The 23,104-nt window shown below is 41.1% G+C and overlaps 1 pseudogene across 1 annotated transcript; it reads left to right on the top strand.

The window, feature by feature from the left end:
* Positions 1–9,534: 9,534 nt before the first annotated feature.
* LOC308500241 (ribosome biogenesis regulatory protein homolog) lies at positions 9,535–18,033 on the top strand (annotated as a pseudogene). The gene is made up of 3 exons: positions 9,535–9,613; positions 11,464–12,286; positions 17,737–18,033. The product of its transcript is annotated as a ribosome biogenesis regulatory protein homolog (transcript).
* Positions 18,034–23,104: the final 5,071 nt, after the last annotated feature.

Genomic DNA, 23,104 nt, shown 5'->3' with positions numbered 1-23,104 from the left:
TAGGGTGATAGGAAGAAGTCTTTCTTTTGTCTTCCAATATTTGTTGGTAGAATGTTTTATTATCTCTTCGAGTGCAGCCTTTTTTTTTCTCTGTGACATAGTAGTGCTATGTTTTCTCTGTACGATTCCAGCTTCTCACACAATGGGGGGATTCCCTGGGAGGGGGCCTCTCCTCTGTTAACAGTCCGCCTGAGTCATAGGGTGCCACGTCCCTGCGGGGGTGCGGAGAGCCTTTGAACTTCCAAAGCTCTTTCTGCACCTGATTCAGAGCCCATATGTTTCAGCAGTTCTGTGTACTCCTGCAGGGATCCGCCCAGATAGGTGGGGTCAGGGGCAGGGTGAATTGTGAGAGGTGGCTCAGAACAATGGCGGCGTCCACCACCACAGCCAGTCCTGCTTCCACAGCTCCCTACTCTTTGCCAGAACTAGTTGGGCTACGAATCTGTGTCTGCGGTCCACAGTTCTCAGAACAGCAAATATTCTGTTCTTTTGATCTGACACTGCTACTTTATCGCTTCTAGCACCAGGCAGTTGGGGGTGGGGCGAGTTCCTGGAGGGTAGGGAGGGGGCGGCTAGTCTCAGTGCCTAAGGCTTCCGTTTTCCGCTTGGCAGTGATGGCTTAAACCACTGTTTTCAGCTTTCTTCCCTCAGTCTTAGCTCCGAGGTCTCTGCCGTGAGCATTGGGTTCAGCCGTGTTATATGCTGTCCCCTCATCCTTGTGGGCCGTAAGCAGAGCCCTAGCAGTCCGAGTTCTTCCCTCTACCGTCACTGCGGTAGTTCCGGGATGCAGCGAGCTCGGAGCACTGAGCTAGGTCTGCTTCCTGCGCCCGCGCGGCTCCGTCCTGCACTTCTCCCTTCCCTCCTCCCCCACTCACGCGATTCGCCCACCTGGAGGTGAATTCAGTAGGGGGCCTCTTCGTCTTGCCTGTCTGCTGTGCAGGGAGTCCTTTGTGGAGTTATTGTTGTCCGATTAGTTGTAAATTCCAGGGGAGCTCTGCAGAGGCTCACCTCACGCCGCCATTTTGATCGACCAGAAACTGGTTTTCTTTAAAGTTGTGGCTCACACACATACTTTATTAAGGTATGACTGACATATAAAATCTGTACATATTTAACTTACAATGAATTTAGGGGGGATATTGTATTCTTTTTCAATCATATGTTAATTAGAATGCTTACACATTTTAGACATACATGAATGGTACCTGGATCATTTAAAAGGCAGTGTGTGATAATACTAGGTCTAAATTTAGCTATTTTGTAGAAAGCTGTATCTTTGATTAAAAGAGGGAGTTTAAAAGACTCCAACTAGGAGCTATTACAGTGCTCTAGGCCAGAAATAACCATAGCTAGATTGAAACAGTGATCGTGGAAATGAAGGGGGGGAGGAGGCAAAAAGGAGAGATGGTTCAGAGATATAACCAAGCAGCACATGGAGAGCTAGAAGGGCGGGTGACAAAGGTGAAGGGATAACCAAAGGAGGCTCCCAGGTCCGCAGTTAGATGGCCGGTATGGCCCACTGTGATGCCAGTCACTGAGCTTGAAGATGGAGTAAGAGGAATTGCATGCACCATGAATCCCGTCAACACATTCTCACCAAGTGCCAGCAGAGAGCCGTGTATCTCAGCTTGCTGCCTAATTGTGAACATCTCACCCACCCTGATTGCCTGTCTTCACAGTTGCAAAATGAAGTCGTGTTAAGGATACAGTCACATCGTTGGGTTTAACAGTTGGTGCAGATATTCAGAATTCCTCAGACAATGCACATTTAATGAATTGTATGAGTATACAAATTATTCATAGTTAAAAGTAAGTGTACTCCATGAAGCCAAGGATATTCCATTTGGTAATCCCTCCTTCTACACACTGTGCTGCTTCCCAAGCATGCTGGGAGAGCAGTCCCGGGGGACATGGAGACTGAGGAGGTGGGCCAGGTGCAGAGAGACAGGCACAGCCATGGTGACACCGTCTACTGCCTTGAAACAGGTCTTGTGCATTCCTTTCTATAACCCAATCATTTAAAAATGGTTTTCCAAGTACAAAATATTTGCTTCATTCAATGACAGAACACATTGTTTGAATCTACTAGGAAGGAAAACAATTCAAATACCATTTGGGAACTTTTGAAAACATACATAATTCAAAGAAGCCGGAAAAAAAAGCTCAATCAGAGGTATTAGTAGGAGTAAAACCAATTTTAAGGGACATAGTATTTTTAATGGCAAGACTGGTTGGTTTCTTGGCCCTTTCTCTTCCCATTTCTTTCTCCCTCTCAAAGTGTGGGTTTCATTTTCAAACTTGGGGAAAGAGGCATTTGGGAAACTTTCATCATTCAGAAGCCCACTGCTGCTGAAGGGCTGTTTTGAGTCATAACTAAGACACATTGACTGGGAGACTGTGACAATGATTTCTGTGTGTGTGAACGCTTGAGCAACACATACCCCATTCTGCTTGCAATCGGATGGAGCAGACTATGAGAAGAGACAGACCATTGTCTCCAATATCAAAGGGACTAGTCAAAATGTTGATTTTGAACAGCCAACCATTTCCCAAGAAGCCTCCACAGGCACAAATGTGAGGATAAAAGGATCTGGGGCTGGGCCATATTTTCTCAGAGTCCTCCCCAAAACTTGGCCTGCAGTGATCGAAAGATGGTGATGTGATGGCTCCTCACCAGTTGTCCTCTTCCTTCTCTTACCCCTTCATTTCTAGATTCTTGATAAGCAGCCTCCAGCAGCCTCCCAGAGTTGTTAGACGAAAGAACTTTCTAGAATCTCAGAAACCCTTCCTGACTGGCCTCTGCCATCCCTCTGACCTCATCTCTCCTGCCTCTCCCGCCTGCTCTGGCCACATTGCCTCCCTGCTACTTCTCAAACACACCAAGCACATGTGATGATCTCTCTGCTGGAAGACTCTAGGGTCTTCATGTAGCTCTCTCTCTCTTATTTTATTCAGGTCTTTGCTCAAGTTACCTCCTTGGAGAGGCCTTTCCTGACCATTCCATATCAGTTTCCTGTCACTCTTTATCCCCTTTCTTTGCTTTATTTTTTTCATAGATTTATGACATCCTAACATTATATCTTTAATGCTTATTGTTTTTTTACCCCTACCTTCTGAAAGAAGGAATCTTGTACTGAATGAATGAATGAATGAATGAATGAATGAATAATGATGACAACCAACAAGAGGTTTTTCTCCTTTATTTAGTTCAGATTCGATAATAGAAAATGCCATCAGATGGAACATTTCAATGTTAAATAGGATTTCCATATAAAGGAAATTTGTATATAAATTACAAAGTCTGCCTTCCTTGATGCTCATTCATTCTAAAGATATTTATTGTGTTCCTAATATGTGCCAAGTACTATGCTAGGTTCTGAGAACAACAAGATGTCCTGCCATATGGAACTTATGTTCTAATTTAGGGAGAAGAACATACAATTATTTTTTTAATTTTTATTGGAAAACATTGGGGAATAGTGTGTTTTTTCAGGAACCATCAGCTCTATGTCAGGGTGTTGTTTTCAATCTAGTTGGGGGTGCGCAGCTCAGCTCCAAGTTCAAGCCATTGTTTCTCACTGGTCCATGCAGGAATCGCACTGGTGACCTTGGTGTTATGAGCACTGTGCTCTAAGCACTTGCCCTGAACATGCAATTTTAAAAAATAAATAACGAGCTAATTTTTGAGTATGATATCTTCCCTGGGGGAACTAAGCAGGGTGGTGTGATTGGAAGGAGGATAAGTTCCTCCTCTAGATAGGATGAAAATGTAATCCTCTGCAGAGGTGATGCTTGAGCTAAGGCCAAATAGATGAGAAAGATCCAGCCATAGCAAGAGGTATGGAAAGTCTATTTCATGCAGAGGAGAGCATGTGCAGAGGTCCTGAGTTGGAAAATGCTTGGTGTTTACAGGAGCAGAAAAAGGAATCCATGTGGCGGGAGCACAGTGAGCAAGGGGAAAAAAGAAAGATGGCAGGCAAGGCCAGATCGTGCTAGGATTTGGTTTTTATTTTATTTTAAAGTCAATTCTAAACCATTAAATGTTGTCAGTGGGATATTTCAAAATAATATCATTTATTTTTGAAAATCACCGTGTTTATCAATTATCTATTGCTATGTAACAAACCACCCTAAGCTTAGTGGTGTCAAATAACACTCATTATTCTCACAGTTCTGGAGGTTGACTGGACTCAACTAGATGGTTCTTGGTCTCTTATGTTTTAAACCACTACCTTTGAACAATGACTGAGGCTCAGGTCATCTCAAGCATTTCTCACTCAAATATCTAGTGGTTAATGTGGGCTGTCGGGAAGAACACTTACACTCTCTCCAAGTGACCTGGGCTCTTAAGGAATGGTGAATGGGTTGCAAGAGCAGCCATCCCAGGAAAAAGAGCCAGCTGGAAGCCAATAATCTTTTATGACCTAGCCTTGGAAGTCATGGGCATTCTATTCTTAGAAGAATGTGACAAAGTCCATATTCAAGGGAAGGGGAACTGGATTCCACCTCTTGATGAAAGAAGTGTTGGAGAATTTGCAGACATGTTTGAAACCACCACATCCTGGTTCCTGGATGGAAAATAAGTTATAGGGGAACAACAGTGGAAGAAGGAGGCCAGCTAGGTCAGCTAGGGAGGCCTGAAGGCCTGTGGAATGCTTTCTTTATCCTTGAAGTTCAATAGCTTAGCCAAGATTGGCTCTGAGCCAGTCATTAATTTTTCCAGGAAGTATCCAGGAAGAAATGACAGTGGCATGGAGATGAAAGACATGCAGTATGCTAGGACACATTTGGAAGGTAGAGACATCAGGACTTGGTAGTGGACTGGATTTAGGGCCTGAGGAGAAGGATGACATTGAAGCCTTTAGCTTGAGCGATAAGGTGAATATTGGTGCCCTGGTACTCTGATGGAGAAGACTGAGGGAGAATAGGTGACTGGGAGGAGGGAGATGAAAACCAAGAGTTTCACCTATTTGGATTTTGAAATGCATATGGAAATGCATGTGGAATGCAAATGTGGATGCAAATGGAAATATCAAGGAATCAGTTGAAATTTAATTTGAGTTCAATAGAGAGGTGTGGGCTAAAGGTATGACCATGCCAGTCGTTAGAATATACGTGGCATTCAAAGTCAAAGGACAGAAGAGATTACCTAGCCAGAGGATTAGACAGAGAAGAAGACTAATCCTAGAGATGCTACATTTAGAACCCTATTTGTAAGAAAATGTAGGCCAAAATTAGATGAAAATGCCCCTACAAGTGCTCTGAATCAGAAGAAAAAGAGCACAAGCATAAGAAATGACACTTCAGAATTAGATGAAAACGGGAATTATAGAACTAAGGAAGAAAAGAGAGGACCAAAATACCACTATTAAAACCTAATCAATTAGAAACAAGGAAGAGTACCAACATGATCAAAAATAAAAGTTATTAACAGAGGAAATGTTTGAGATAATCAGCGAATTCAGAGGATTAAAGAAATAGATTAAATGTGACAAGATGGATGGACCTAGAGGGTATTATGCTAAGTGAAATAAGTCAGACTGAGAAAGACAAATATCATATTATCTCACTTATATGTGGAATCTAAAGACCAAAATAAATGAACAAACAAAACTGAAATAGACCCATAGATACAGAGAACAAACTGATGGTTACTAGATAGGAAGAGGTTGGGGGATGGGCGAGAAAAGTGAAGGGATTAAGTACAAATTGGTAGTTATCAAATAGTCACTGGGATGTGAAATACAACATGGGGAATATAGTCAATAATATTGTAGTAACGATGTACAGTGTTAGACAGTGAAGGGATTAAGTACAAATTGGTAGTTACCAAATAGTCACTGGGATGTGAAATACAACATGGGGAATATAGTCAATAATATTGTAGTAACTATGTACAGTGTTAGACGGGTGCTAGACTTATCGGGGGGATCACTTCACAAATTATATAAATGCCTAACCAATACACTGTACACCTGAAATTAATATAAAGTAATACTAAATGTCAAGTATAATTTAAAAAAATAGTCATGGGGATATAAAGTACAGCATAGGGAATATAGTCAATAATATTGTAATAACTATGTACAGTGTCAGATGCATAATAGACTTATTGGGGATACCACTTTGTGAGGTATATAAATGTCTCATCACTATGTTGTTTTATACACCTGCAACTAATAAAAAAGATTAAAAATTAAATTAAATTAAAATCCAGGAATAAAGCATTATATAAAAAAAAATAGATTGAAGACCTGAAAAAATGAATAATTATGGAAATTAAAACAGAGGATCCAACTCTAGGTTGTCAATTGGTGACCCTGAGGCAGAGAACCTAAAAAATGAAACAGGAAACGTATGCAGAGATATAGAAGAATATAATCAGAAGTCAAAGAGCACACCATATACCTGGAAAAATTAATGACTGGCTCAGAGCCAATCTTGGCTAAGCTATTGAACTTCAAGGATAAAGAAAGCATTCCACAGGCCTTCAGGCAAGAAAACATGACCTACACATGAGAAGAGCCTTCAGCTAGCCTCAGAACTTTCCATAGCCACAGCCAACTCCAGGAGATACTAGAGTCATAGCTCGAAAGAAGAACTGAAGAAAAGGAGCATTAATCAAGAATACCAGAAAGATATCATCCAAATACAAAAAGGCCTTAAGCAGAAACTCAAATATGTACCAGTTCAGGAAATAAAGCATATGTGAGCTAAAAATGCAAACTGCAGATTAAAAAGAATCATCATATTTTCTATTATCTTTTTTATAACCTTAATGAATCTTGAAGAAACAAATATCACTGTTCATAAGCATTTATTTGAAGTTCAGAAAATTTTTCATCTTACTTTAGTTTCATTAACTATATCTGTTACATCAAGCAAAATTAAAGTTATCATGTATTTATTTAAACTAAAATACATATAAAATATGTAGTTATTTTTAATTCATTCACCTATCTATCTACATTTGCTCAGAAAGATGTATGAAATGGTTATCACCAAATGTTAAAAACAATTATTTCTTTTTTTCCCCTTTAAATTAAAGCTTATTGGGGCGACAATTGTTAATAAAGTTACATAGATTTCAGGTGTACAATTCTATAATACAGTATATCGGACATTGTGTGTTCACCACCCAGAGTCAGTTCTCTTTCCATCACCATGTATTAGACCCCGTTTACCCTCTTCTAGAGCCCCACTCACCCCTTACCCTCTGGTAACCACTAAACTATTGTCTGTGTCTATGAGTTTGTGTTCTTTCAGTTGTTTGTCTTGTTCTTTTGTTGTTTTCGGTTTATATACCACATAACAGTAAAATCTTATGGTTCTTGACTTTTTCTGTCTGACTTATTTCTCTTAGAATTATAATTTCAAGATCCATCCATGTTGTCACAAATGGTCCTATTTCATCTTTTCTTACCACCGAATAGTATTCCATTGTGTATATATACCACAACTTCTTTATCCATTCATCTATCGAAGGATATTTTGGTTGTTTCCATGTCTTGGCCACCGTAAACAAAGCTGCAATGAACATTGAAGCATATGTGTCTTTATGGATAAATGTTTTCATATTTTTTGGGTAGATACCCAGGAGAGGGATTGCTGGGTCATATGGTAATTCTATTCGTAAATTTTTGAGGAACCTCCACACTGCCTTCCATAACAGCTGCACCAGTCTGCATTCCCACCAACAGTGTATGAGGGTTCCTTTTTCTCCACAGCCTCTCCAACACTTGTTACTATTTGTCTTGTTGATGATAGCCATTCTGACTGGGGTGAGGTGATATCTCATTGTGGTTTTTATTTGCATTTCTCTGATGATTAGTGATATTGAGCATTTTTTCATATGTCTATCTGCCATTTGTAAGTCCTCTTTGGAGAAATGTCTCTTCAGGTCCTCTGCCCATTTTTCAATTGGGTTATTTGCTTTTTTGTTGTTGAGTCGTATGAGTTCCTTGCATATTTTGGATATTAGCTCCTTATCAGAGGCACTATTAATAAATAAAAAAGAAAACAGTAATTTCTTGGAGATAGGAAATTTCAGGATTTGTTACTTCCTTCTTTGTACTTTTGTATATGACTTGATTTTATATAACTACAAATTATTTTTTACAAAAACAATAGTCATTCTAACATTTTTAAAATTAAGAAGTCATTAAGAACAAGCTACAGGAAATAATTTTTATTCAGAACCTATTATGTACCAGATGTTTTGCACATATTGGATTGTCTAATCCACATGATTCATCATATTATAATCTATAAATAGAATTATAATCTTTGTTTTCCAGAAGAGGAAACTGAGGCCCATGGTATTTTTTAACTTTCTAGATTCACAGAGATAGCAAGGGCAGGGTCAGAATTTTGCCTGATGCCAAAGCTAGCATTGTTCTACCAGACTGACTCCTGCTGGTTTTATAAAGTTCACCTCCCACCCCCACTTGCATGCACACGTGTTCACACACACACATTTCTGCAATACTCCCACTTGCCTAGGCCAGGAACTTGTTAAGACAAGCCAAATGCAATACTCATTTCCTGACCAAGGCTGTTACTCAATATCTCTATGATTTGGGAAATAGCTGCTAATTTCACCCTGACAAGGGTCATACTTAGGTCTTAAGAAAGGTAATCATTACGGAACCTCCTGATCTTTGTGGAAGGGTTTGATGTTCAGATATATCCAGCCCTTTGAGATGCTCTGCTGGAAGGTGGTTGAGTGCAAAGTACTACTGACTCACGGTCATCTCGGATTACCTTCATTAATAATGATACTTTGTACTTCTTTAGTGTTTGCTCTAAGGGTGGTTTCAAAAACCCGAGGAAGCTTATCCATTTCTAGGTAGTCAAATGTCTCTTTCACAATGAATGTGTTTGTGTGTGTGTGTGTGTGTGTGTGTGTGTGTGTTCATACTATATCACTTAAAAAGTAAATTCTTAATGATAGATGAAAAGCAAATGGTAATAAAGGTGTGCCCCTGTTTCCCAGGCCATGCTAATGCTAGTCTGCAGGTGAAAAATGAATCCACCATCATAGTCATGAGAGAGAGTCGTTGGTTTTGTTCCTGCCCCACCTGCACTCTAGAAACTCTATTTCCTATGAAATCCTAAGCTGCCCAGCGCGTGTGTCACATGTGTTCTTGGCTACCCCATTGGATCTTCCTCTGATGTGGCATGTCTCCTGGCATTGTTAGGGCCATGGCCCACCTGGGGTCCCACTGCCACCACAGGACCCACACAAAGCTACTAACCCTGCTTCCACTTGTCCCTCTACAACTTATTTTCCACAAGACAGCCAGAGTGGTGTATATAAAGGGTGAAGCAGACCATGTTATTCCCTGTCTCCAGCCCTACTGTGGCACACATCCCACCACACATCCTGAATGGCTCACCCAGGCAATGACCCTGTGACAGATCTGGCCCTATCGCTTCACCAACATCTCTAACATGACTGAGTTACAGGATGATGAGAGACAGACTGAACAGGCCTCTTAGAATCACTTTTCCCTTGACCCCAGTGAACCAGACATGGTGCTCATTCTTCCAATGAGGCCCCTGTTAACAGGCCCTGATAGGCGCTGCATCAATCCCTCAGATTTGCCAAGAGGTGGGGTTTGGGGCTTCACTATCCTCACATCTTCACCATTCCCCACTGACGTCACCAAGTAGAGTCCCTACAATCTAAGTGAAAAGGGGGTGTTAGTTATGCAAACACGGATTCAGGTAGCTGAACTCCTTCCAAACCCCACTACCCCAGCTCAATTTCTGCCTCTAAGTCTTCAAGGTGGAGATTCTAGAGCTACCACTAGTAAAAACTGCTATGGAAAAAATATGAAAAAGGGACTGTGGGATCTTGGACAGAACTGTCTAACTTCAGCTGGAAAAGTAAGAGAAGGTGGAAGGTGAGGTAGTTTTGAAGCCAAGTTTTAATGTCAAGTAGGAGTCATCATGAGGGCTTTGTATGACAAGCCAAGCAGTTCTTTTGTTCAATTAATTAATGATATCCAAAGTAGGCAAATACTCCTCAGGAGATTCCAAAAATAACTATTAAGATGTGGAAAGAAAATACTATTCTATTTCTATTTATTTTTACCTTGCCCATTTTCATTTCTCTTTTTGTATATATTGTATTATATTCATAATTTTAAGTAGAGAAGTACATATATTGTGGTAGTATGCTCAAAAACATTTTAGTGGTGGGGTCCAGGAACAAAATTTGGAGACCACTGTTATAAACAGTGGGAACCCATTTGAAGAATTTAAGCAAGATCAGATTTTATTTTAGTAAAATCACTCTGTCTGAAGTGTGGTGAATGAATTGAGGTGAAAGTACAGGATTAGACTTCAGGCTCAGAGCTCTCTGAACCCTCTGAGCAAGGCTTGAACTAACACAGTAGGAGTGGAAATGGAATGGGGCAAAGGAAGGTCAGGGGGGTGGGAGGATGAGAAATGCCCTGCAGACAGAATTGACTTGGTCTGGTGTTAACACAGAAGTTTCAGGTGATTGTCAGGTTCCTAGCCTGTGTGACTGAGTGGAACCAGCCTCCAGGATAAGGAAGAACCTATGAAGCAAGATCTGGGCCTGGACAATCTGCTGAGGTCTGCACATCAGAAGCAAGAAAGAAAACTTCCTCCTGCAATGTCTCCCCAGTACCCTCTACTGACAAAGCAGGACATCACACCAGCTGGCAAAGAAAACATATTTAAAGGGCCCATTTTTATTTCTGCAGAGCAGGCAGTGAAGAATGGATTTGGAGCTGAAAAGCAATACATTTAAAATTGGTTGTCATGCAGGGCATCATGTGGGGTCTCCTGTCCCGCTCCCCACATAAGAACGCAGGACATGCTGAGGCCAAAAAGGAACACCCACGGAGCCATAGGTAGGGGTGCCATACCACTATACTCTCACTGGCGGCTGGGTTGGAGACACAGGAAGCAGAAGCCACACTGTCCGCAACCCGCCATCCTAACTGCAATCTGCACTTGCCAGCCACCATCTTCTTGCTAGCCCCCATTTGCTGCTAGCGCAGCCACAACAGTTATATTAGTGGCCAACGGCTCACTGGTTACAGCTGACGGCCAACTAGCCACAGCTGATGACCATCCAATCACAGTTGATGTCCATTTACTACCTGAGCCAGCACCTTTGCACATGAGGCCGAGAGCCTGGAAACTGCACTCCTGGCTCTGTCCCCACATTGGCATAATCCACCCCTTTGGCTTCTCAGCTTCCATGAGAGATTGTCAATTGCATCTGGGTCCAAACACGTGTTCCCATTCCAAGCTTTAGGATCCCATTCTTTACCAGTTGAGAAACCTGATAAAACTGTGAGTTCAACTCTTGTAATTCAGCCGTCCACAAACACAAATTGGTGTTTGATTTTCAACAACAGCCCTGTGGCTATAAGAAACGATAGGAAGTTATGTGAACTGTCTTCTTGGAGTGAGTGAGCCCAGCTGAAGCTATAAAGGGCCCGAGCATAGAGGAGCTGCTGGCAAAGGCGGAGTGGGAGGAGGCGGATCAGCTGCCACGCATCACAGTGCACAAGGAGCTGGAGATGGATGGAGTTCGCCCTGGGTAACCGGATGGCCTCGGGCCGGAACTCACCACTGGGCTGCGCGGGGTGGGGGTGGGGCGACCCACGCCGGAGGCCGAACTGCGGGCCTTGGCGCTGGACAACGCTCAGCTGGTCATCAACCAGCTGTGGCAGCTGCCCACAGAGCGCGTGGAGGAGGCGCTGGTGGCGCACATGCCGGGGCCCACCCCTCGCCTGCCGCGCGAGAAGCCGGTGCCCCGGCCACGGCCGCTTACACGATGGCAGCAGTTCGCGCGCCTCAAGGGCATCCGTCCCTACAAGAAGACCAGTCTGGTGCGGGACGAGGTGAGCGGCCAGTGGCGGCGGCGCTGGGGCTACCAGCGCGCCCGCGACGATTCCAAGCAATGGCTGATCGAGGAGGGGCCCGGCAGTGCCGACCCCTTGGAGGACCAGTTCGCCGAGCGGATTCGAGCCAAGAAGGAACGCGTGGCCCAGAACGAGCTGCACGGGCTGCGTGACTTAGCCCGCGCGCACACAACACAGCTGCCCAGCGCGGCTGGCGCGCAGCCTACGGGACACCAGAGTAGGAGGAGCGGGGCGGCGCCTTGCAGGTGGCCAGGGTCTCCACCGCGCGAGTGGGGCGCTTCCGGGGGCGCCTGCCCAAGGAGAAGGCTCCCCGGGGCTCCGGCAGGAAGAGGAGGTTTCAGCCCTTCTTCGGGGACTTTGCAGCCGACTTTGCAGCTGTATTTTTAACCAGTCTTTTTAAGCTCTTTCCCATTAGCATTTAAACTACTCACATTTCTTCCATTTACAAAGCCCTTCCTAAACTCAGTGTGCTCCCCAGCGGCCACCCCACTGTTTCTTCCACTTCATAGTGAAATTTCTTCAGGGAGTTGTCCGTTTCCACTTTCTCACTTCCCATTCCCACCTCAACCCCTCAGTCTGATTTTCACCAATAATCCAGGGCATGAATCTATCAGACATTTCCCAGGGTTCACTTTGTCCCCTCTGTAATAGCCAACACTATTGACACACCCTCCTTCTCAGTACATCTCTTTCTTTCGGTCCACTATACTTCTTTGACTCTCTCTTATCTGTAGCCCCTCTTGGCTTTGTCTACATTTGTTAATTTATAGTCTACTATGTAAAGGAGAGTTTCTCTTCTCCTCATTTATTTTTTAGGTCTGTGTGGACTCATGAATTTCTATATTTTTTCAGTTGATTTGATGGTAAAATTGTCTCAGATTTGGCAAGTGGGCGTTCCTTCAAATTACACTCTGTCTTTTGGCATGTTCTCATTATTATTTGAACACTTTCTTCACAACAGAATTTTCTAGGTCCACATTATATATTCTCTGCCCAAACCTTGCCTGAGATAACTCGTTTTTCAAATAGCCTTGGTTTTTTTTTTAATGTGGAATACTGTTTAGAGGCCAAGTTCTAAGTGCTAAGTATGTTTATCACTATTAGAACGTCACTGCTCCCAGGGCCTCTGGGTGGACAGAAGAGGGAATAAATGTATGTATTCATGCCTCCCCTCCCCCCCACACTTTAATATCTATACTTATATCTATATCTCTCTACATTATGAAGTATGAATTTATACCAACCATTCCAATTCCAAGCCAACACCACAGGGCTCATTCTAGTTCCCCCTTTCCATATTTGTACATCTTTCTCTCTCTCTCTCTCTCTCTCTCTCTCTCTCTCTCTCTCTCTCTCTCTCTCTCTCGCTCTCTCTCTGTTATCCCCAGTGAGAACTCCGTTGTTTTAGGTGCCAAGGATCAAAGTGTTTCATGCCTACCTGATGTGCTATGTTTTGTGCCCTGTTGGAAACCAATAACCCAGCTGTTTCCTGGTGTTGGTTCAACGCTTCTATTTCAGAGCTGATAGGCTATATTCCCTCACCATGGCCAAGCATTTCTAGAATGCACCAGTCTATATATTACAGATCATTAATGCTTATATTTTCAACTAAGTTCTTGTTGCTATAAAGGCCCCAGTACATTTATAATTTTCCTGTTTTGTAAATTCTGAAGAAACCAAAACCATAAATCAAAACTGCACTTTATTTTGTTTTGCTTTACTTTATGATGAGCTACTTTCAAAAATAAAAATTGATACCCCTGTATTAATTTTTACTTTATGGTGTATTAGAAAGTATAGTTCCACATATTGGTTTATTTGACCCTTGGAACAACTTGCAAAGTATTATTATCCCCATTTCACAGGTGAGAAATTAGAGGTTCAAAGAGGTTTTTCTAATTTGCTCAAGGTCACACAACTAACAAATGGCAAAGGCAGGGCTGAAATCCAGTTCTTTGGATAGCAAATACCATTCTCTTTACATTGGAAAGAACCTTAGAGATATTTAATTCTTAGCCCAAAGGAGAAACAGTAATTCAGTGAGACTAAGTGACCTTCTCCAGGTCATCTGTCTGGCAGGTTTGTTTGTGGCAGAGTAAAAGCATTCTTTCTCTTTTCACACTCTACAAGGATCTGCCATGTTTGAAATCATACATACAAGTTCGGACAATTAAGTTCGTGAACTTGTTGCAACACTGTTGCTAACCTTTTTTAGTATCAGAGGGATTACTCATTATGAATTTGTACCAACTGGACAGTTAACCAAGTCTACTATTTAGAAGTGCTGAAAAGGCTGCGTAAAAAAGTTAGACGACCTGAAGTTTTTGCCAACAATCCATGGCTCTTGCATCATGACAATGCACCAGCTCACACGGCACTGTCTGTGAGGGAGTTTTTAGCTTGTAAATAAATAACTGTATTGGAACACCCTCCCTACTCACCTGATCTGGCCCCCAATGACTTCTTTCTTTACCCAAAGGAAAGGAAATATTGAAAGGAAGACATTTTGGTGACATTCAGGACACCAAGGGTAATGCGATGATAGCTCTGATAGCCATTCCAGAAAAAGAGTTCCAAAATTGCTTTGAAGGGTGGACTAGGCACTGGCCTTGGTGCATAGCTTCCCAAGGGGAGTACTTTGAAGGTGACCATAGTGATATTCAGCAATGAGGTCTGTAGCACTTTCTCTAGGGTGAGTTTGCAAACTAAATTGTCAGACCTCGTATATCTAGAGGTATAGAAATGAGTTGAATTATGAACCATTTAGTGATTAGGCTGAGTAACCTGAAAGATATGGGTCACATTCCTTTATCAAAAATCTCCAAATAACTCTCCAAATATCTCAGCTGTATTAAATATTGTACTGAACAATGCTTAAAAGACTTGGGCTAAAACCATCACTGGACAGTACTGTGATATGCCTGCGGTGCTCAAGTAGTATGTATTTTCCTATAATCTGAACAGTGAAATTGATACTATAGGAATTTTTTGACTGCTATGCCTAATGCCAAGGTAGATTGACTTAAAAGAGTAAAATCTATGGACATTCAGAAAAGCAGAGATCTAAATAAACTTCTTTGGGAGAAGTACAGTATTATTTTGATGTATGTTATGAAAATTCACGAAACATCACATTGCTCCATTTGTCCTAAATAGCAGCTGTTACATATAGAGCACTTACTTTGTGCCAGTCACTGACCTAAGCTCTCTAAATGTATCAGATACATCCCATTTGCCCCTACTGCTCCCTCTCTTGGGTCATGCAGTGATCTAGGATTATTTGGCAGGGATTTTGGCAGTGTAGCTTCCCAACAACCACACCTTGTGTTCAGCTTCTTAAGACCCACCCCCACTGCTCACACCATCAGTGGGCTGGAGTTTCTTAGGAGACACACGGCAATAAATCACAGGCTCCAGACCCTCACTGAATCCAATCCAAAGCCAACCCCAGTACTCCACCTCTCATGTTGGCCAGTTCCACTTCCTCCACCCTCAGTAGAATCTCTTTGAACTGATGTTTACTCTCCAAAAACAACCTTATGGGTGGGGAGAAGCAGGGTAAGTGCTCCTAATTTTACCTTCCACTTAGGATTGTCAAATTAAGCCAATAAAAACATAGGTTACACAGCTAACTTTGTAAGCAGATAAACAACACTTTTTTTTTGGGGGGGAGACAAACTTATATTGAAAAATTAATTGATTCTTTATTTGAAATGCAAATTTAACTGGGCATCCTATATTTTATAGGCAACCCTAGCTGCACTCCCCTTTCCCCAGCTTTGCAACATGATAGCTATCAGGAATCTTCTAGGGATGGGGAGTCCTAATTCAGAACACAGAAGCTTCTTGGATGGGGAAGAAAGGAATTAAAAATATTTCTCCTTTGAGTCTCCCACGGCAGTGAGACTAAAGCATAAATGAATAGTTTTACTCTGCCCCTGAAGCAAGTTGATCGTTAATGGCAAGATTTTTAGAATACTCTCTCTGGGACAAAACAAATTTGGTATTCTAACCTAGAGTAGAATCTTGACATTCACAGGTTTAGTCCTGAGACCTTCCCAAATTCCCAAATTCATGAATACCTCTTTAGTATAAAGTTTAGTTGAAAATTTTAAGTTACCCTTAAGACTCTTACTGATTTATATATATATACAGGACTCAAAAGCCAACTATAAAACAGCATTCTGGCTAAAAATGATTAGATGTCTCTTTTATTCATAAGCTCTAGCATTGACTTTCATTTCAGTCCATTTTTCATTAAGAAATATGTTTTATCACTTTATACCCCTAGGATTATTATAATAAAAAAGAGTAACAAATATTGGCGAAGATGTGGAGGAATTGTAATTCTCATACATTGATGGTGGGGACATAACATGGTGCAGCTGCTTTGGAAAATAGTCTGGCAGTTTTTCCAAAGGTTAATTATACAGTCATTACAGGCTATAACAATTCCACTCCGAGGTATATACCCAAGGGAAATGAAAACATGCCCATACACAAACTTGTCCATGAATGTTCATAGCAACATTTTTCACAATAGCCAAAAAGTAGAAATAAACCAAATGTCCACCAACTGATAAATGAAAAGCAAAATGTAGTCCATCCATACAATGGAATATGATTTGGCCATAAAAAGAATGAAGTACTGACCCATGCATAAAAAGAATGAAGTACTGACACATGCATAAAAAGAATGAAGTACTGACACATGCTACAACATGGATGAACCTTGAAAATGTTATGCTAAGTGAAAGAAACCATCACAAAAGACCACATATTATTTGAAATATCCAAATTAGGCAAATCTATAGAGACAGAAAGTTAGTGGTTAGTGGTTACCTAAGGCAGGACACAGAGAAATGGGGAAAACCTGGTGTGGGATTTTTGTTTACAGGGTAAGAAATAGGCCCTAAAATTGATTGTGGTGACAGATGTACAAATCTGAATATTCTAAAAACCAATGAATTGTACACTTTAAATAAATGAATTGTATGGTATGTGAATTACATCTCAATAAAGCTGTTATAAAAACCAAAAGGAAAGCAAATTTTTGTCACTTTGTGAGAGTGACCAAGTTTGAGGAGGAGTAGAGAAAAACAAGAAAGTACTGAGATGAGATGCTGGGTGGCTAGGTAGGGTCAGTCACTAGCTAAGTGGCTTCTGAAACTTCACTAGTAAAATTACAACTCTGGAGGGCAGTCCTGCACAAACTATGAATGTTAAATTCATTACAAGTGCCAGTAATCTATTTTTTTAAATGTGCTTTCTGATTAAAAAAATTAAAAGTGCCTAAATAGCAGGTAGTCTGAAATGATAGCAGCTGTTTATTAAAGATTATTTTTACAACGGCACCTTCTTCAATAATGACACCCAGAATGTCCCATGCTAAAGAAGCTCTAAGTATTGATTTGATTTAGCCAATATAACACCAATCTTGGATAAAGTGTGCAAATAACATAATTTCATTTTCTCATTAATCAAAACTGATTTTAGGGAGAAATAATTAATGAGGGAACCAATAAAATATTACAAGCTGTTCAAAGAATTCCAAAAATCATATGTATCAAGCATGATGAAAAGAATTTGATTAATAGAACTGATTAGACAGGCAACTATTTCTGTGCAAGGGTCTCCTAAGCCTTAGCAACACAAATCTGTGGTGTTGCATGGGATATGTGGCCAAAGGGATCCATCTGATTTGAGATTTTTTAAATCTAGCTTCCTATACTTGGTAGGATTGGAAAAGGCGGTATTATTTTTTAAAATCACTTAAGAATTCCACAGGAATAAAACTCAACCATGTCTGCTGTCTTTCCTCTGTCAGGAAATTTTGTTGATGATCTTCAAAATGTATGCAGAATCTGACCACTTTCACCACTGCTATGACCCTGGTCAGAACCACTACCGTCTCCCACCCAGATGTTGGGACAGCGTGTTCTCCCTCCTTCTATCCAAATCTTCCTTCAGTCTCTTCTCAACTCAGCAGCAAGAGGATCCTTTTAAATCAGGAGACAGATTGTGTCGCCTCTCGGCTCAGAACCCTCTCGTGATTTCCACTGCAGTCAAAGTAAAAGCCAAAGCCTTGGCAATGACCTGCGATGGCTCACATGATTTGCACTGACCGTGGCTCACCAACTTTCTGAACTCCTCTACTTCTCTTTCTCACTCTCTCTGCTTCACTGGCCTCTTTGCTGAGCCTCAGCTACCCCAGACAGCTCCCTCTTAGGGCCTTTATTCTCTTCCTTCTGCCTGAAATGCTCTCCCCCCAGTTAGCCCCTTGGTTGGCTCCTTCACCTCCTTCAAGCCTTTTTTAATTTTCACTTTAATAAGGTCAACCCTGACCACTCTATTTTATATTGCTCTGTGCCCATTCCCATTATTAATTTCCAATTGCCACTATAACAAATTACCATAAACTTTTTGTCTTAAAACAATACAAATTCATTATCTTATAGTTCCAGAGGTGAGAAATCTGACCTAAGTCTTATAGGACTGAAATCAAGGTGTCTGCAGGGCTGCAATCCTTTGGAGGTTCAAGAGAGAATCTGTTTCCTTGCCTTTTCCAGCTTCTAAAAGCCAACTGCATTCCTTGGTTCATGGCCCCTTCCTCCATCTTCAAAGTGAGTAACATGGCATCATCAAATCTCTCTCTCTCTCTCTCTCTCTCTCTCTCTCTCTCTCTCTCTCTCTCTAATTTCTGTTTCCATTGTCACATCTTTCTCCAGCTCTGTCTCTCCTACCTTCCTCTTTCCCTTTAAAAGAAGCCTAGTGATTACGTTGCTTTGACCCAGATAATCCAGGATAATCTCCCCATTTTAAATCCTTAATCACATTTGCAAAGTCCTTTTTGCTATTTAAGGTAAAATATTCACAGATTCCAGGAATTAGGACATGGACATTTGGGAAAGACCGCCACTCTGTTCAGCAGTAAGGATTTCCTCACCTAGCTCTAGTTATTTTCCCCAAAAAATAGTTATCTACTTTAACATACTTTACTTATCTACTAGATTTATTGCTGATCATCTATGTGCCCCTGACAGAATGGAAGCTCCCTCAGGGTTTGAATTTTTGTCTCTTTTGTTGACTAATATATCTCTAGCTATTAGAACAGACCCTGGCATATAGTGGGTGTCTATGGAAAGAAGACTACTCATCTAGACAAATCAAGAAGAGAAAATATTCTTTGTTTATCTTTCCAAACTTGTTAAAAGAAGCCTATTCTACAGCAGCCAGCTTTCTGAACCAGTTTGTAATTGTGGGAACCTAGGGGTTCTCCAACTTCTCTTGTCTATAAGAATCATCCGGGAAACTTATTTACAAATACAGATTCTCTAGCCCCATGCTTCCCAAGTCCAGATTCAGATTTACTAAGTCTTGATTGGGGCTCAAGCCAACTCCACTGGGCTGAGGGCTGTAATCAGTGGCTAAGCAAACACTGCTAGCTTGTCCCTGATATACCTTTTAAGCAGAGGTTCTCAACCTTTGCCTGCACATTGAAACTTAGGAGGGAGCTTCATAAAATACCAATGCTTGTGTGCTATCCCCATCAAGTCTGATTTACTTTGAGGTGCAGCATGGGCATTGGGATTCTTTAAAATTCCCCACATGTTTCTAGTGGGCAGCCATGGTTGAGACCAACCCACTGTCCCACTGTTCTGTAAAAATCAAACTCTCTCTGATTGTACATGGCTGCCCAGGGTAAAGACTATATTTGCCAGCCTCTCTTACAGCGAGGTGAGTCCAAGTAAGTTTTGGACATAACAGGAATCTTCCTCAAAAGATGGCACACACCCTTCCCTCTTCTTTTTCTCTCCCTCCTTCCTCCTGGGATACAGATGCTGTCCTTCTAAAGGAGGCCAAACAGAGTGGAGCACCTGGATCAAAGGAGCTCAAGACTCTGACACCATGGAGGACCATTCTAGCAACTGGACCACCAGTCTAAACTTTTTTCTTTCTAAACTTTTTTTGGGGGGGAAGGGGAACAGGACTTTATTGGGGAACAGTGTGTACTTCTGGGACTTTTCCAAGTTAAGTTGTCCTTTCAATCTTAGTTGTGGAGGGCGCAGCTCAGCTCCAGGTCCAGTTGCCATTGTTAGTTGCAGGGGTGGAGCCCACCATCCCTTGTGGGAGTTGATGAGTTGAATTGGCAACCTTGTGGTTGAGAGCCCACACTCCAACCAACTGAGCCATCTGGCCACCCGGGAGCTGAGCAACAGCTCATTCACTTCATTCTAGTTGCAGAGGGTGCAGCTCGCTGGCCCATGTGGGAATCAAACTGGCAGCCCTGTTGCCCAGAGCTGGCGCTCTAACCAACTGAGCTACCTGTCCGCCCCCAGTCTAAACTTTTAAGAGAGACAAATAAACTTCTTTCTTGTTTAAGAGAAAAGTTATTATGCACACATACAAATGTGTTTATTGACCCCCATTAATAAACACAAGTGTATTTATTAAAACCCACTTTACTTGTGGGGTTTCTGCCAATAAATCTGGTAAATTTAATTCTATCTCATTTTATAGAGGTGCAGATAAAGGTTAGGCTCCTAAATAAGGAAAAGGAGAGAGAAGAAAATAATACTTGCTAAGGACTAACTTTATGTTGGGAAATCTACATACATTTTGCCATCTAATTCTCAGTCAGGGAAGGTAAGGGGCATGCCCAAGATCAGATCATAAGGATTTAAGCTCAATTTTTCTAAATCTGACACTATGTTTACCTCTGTACCACATTAGTTCTGGCCAGAAATATCTGCCTCCATGATCTTGAAACAGGGAAAACGTGTCTTCCTCCTTTCAGAAACATGCAAGAATTTCAGGCAAATGCAAAAAGAGAGTGTCTCAAAGGTCATTCTAAGTCTTGTGTTTGTGAGATCAATGAAGGGAAACACCCTTCAAGTATCCATGCCCTTGGAGAAGAAACTTCTGTTATTGTATCTGAGTTGACATGCAAGCAAGTATTAGCCAGCATTCCCTGAGCACACTGAGTCACACCTATGGCTCAGGTGGTAGCACCAGGTAGGATCTGGCCTGGGATGTTTAGGAACAAGCACAGGAGGTGTATTTTCTAAGGATAGACACTCAGTAGAATTATATAGCAACGTAGAGATATAGCAATGATAGTGGTTGCAGTGGTCACGGCAGTAGTAGAGTCCTGTTTCTCCTATCTCAAAGGTAAGAGCCCCTCCTTCACAAGGGGGGAAAGACCAAAAACTACAAAACATTGCTAAAAGAAATCAAAGAAGATAAAATAAATAAAAAAGACAAGTTCATGGATTTGAAGACTTAATATTGTTAAAAGTCCATACTACTCAAAGCAATCTACAGATTTGATGTAATCCTATCAAAACACAACGATTTTTTTTTACAGAAATAGAAAAGCTCATCCTAATTGCATATGGAATCTCAAGGGACCCCAAAGAGCCAAAACAATCTCGTAAAAAAGAACAAAGCTGGAGGACTCTTCCTGGTTTTAAAACATACTACAAAACAACAGTAATCAAGACAGCATAAAGACAGACACATAGACCAATGGAACAGAATAGAGAGCACAGAAATAAACTCTCACGTATATTGGTCAAATGTTCTTCAACAACACAATAGGAAAAGGAAAGTTTCTTCAACAGTGTTAGGAAAACTGGATATCCACAAACAAGAGAATAAGGTTAGACCCTTACCTTGCACCGTATACAAAAATTAACTCAAAATGGATTAAAGACCGAAAAGTAAGATCTAAAATTATAAAACTCCTAGAAGAAAATATAAGGAGAAGGCTACAGGACATTGGATTTGGCAATGATTTCTTGGATGTGACACGAAAAGCACAGGCAACAAAAGCAAAAATAGACAAATAAAATACATCAAATTTAAAAACTTCTGTGCATCAAAGGAAACAATGAACAGAGCAAAAGTCACCCGACAGAATGGGAGAAAACATTTGCAAATCATATATCTGACAAGGGATTAATATCAATAATATATATGGGTGGCCAGTTAGCTCAGTTGGTTGGAGCATGGCGCTAATAGCACCAAGATTGTCGGTTCGATCCCTGCATGGGCCACTGTGAGCTGCACCCTCCTTAAAAAAAAAGGTAAGAAAATAATAGTAATAAAATAAAAATAAAAATATAGAAAACGTTTAATATATATAAATTTATATATAAAGACTTCTTAAAATTCAACAAAAAAAGGTAAAAAATAATAATAAAATAAAAATATAGAAAATTTTAATATATATTATATATGTAATATATGTATATAATATATATATATATATATATAGAGAGAGAGAGAGAGAGAGAGAGAGAGAGAGAGAGAGACCTCAAACTCAACAACAAAAAAAATCTTATTCTATTTTATTTATTTAGTTTTTCAAGGAGGGCACAGTTCACAGTAGCCCACGTGGGGATCAAACCGGTAACTTTGGTGTTATTAGCACCACACTCTAATCAACTGAGCTAACTGGCCACCCCCGAAAAAAAATCTGATTTTAAAGATGGCCAAATAACTTGAATAGATATTTCTCCAGAGAAGACATACAAATGGCCAACAAGCATATGAAAAGATGCTCAACATCACTAATCATAAGAAAAATGCCAATCAAAACCATACTGAGATATCACCTCACACACATTAGAATGGCCACTATGAACAGAATAGAAAATAAAGTGTTGCTGAGGATGCAGAGAATTTGGAAACCTTGTGCACTAGTGGAGGAATATGAAATAGGGCAGCCATTATGGAATACAATATAGAGGTTCCTCAAATATTGTTTTAAAAACAATCACCATATGATCCAGCAATCTCAGTTCTGGAAGAATTCAAAGTTCCAGAAGAATTCAAAGCAGGATCTTGAAGAGATATTTTACACCCATCTTCATTGCACATTATTCACAATAGTCAACAGGTGGAAGCAATCCAAATATCCATCAATAGATAAATGTGTAAAGAAAATGTGGTGTACCTTTCCTGTTGGTGGACACCACCGAGTAAGCATCATTATAGTCTCCCCTCCACGGTCATCATGTCTAAGTCGTCTCCCAAAGAGTCCGAACAGCTGTGGAAGCCCTTCATCAGAGGTTTGAGCTTTGAGACAACCAGTGAGAATCTGAGGAGCCAGTTTGAGCAATGGGGAATGCTCAGAGACTGTGTGGTGATGAGAGACCCAAACACCAAGCGCTCCACAGGCTTTGGGTTTG

The sequence above is a fragment of the Rhinolophus hipposideros genome, assembly GCF_964194185.1.
Source record: "Rhinolophus hipposideros genome assembly, chromosome: 7".
In the NCBI taxonomy this organism is placed as follows: domain Eukaryota; kingdom Metazoa; phylum Chordata; class Mammalia; order Chiroptera; family Rhinolophidae; genus Rhinolophus; species Rhinolophus hipposideros.
The sequence above is the reverse complement of the archived record's forward strand: the minus strand, read 5'-3'. Positions and strand labels throughout refer to the sequence as shown.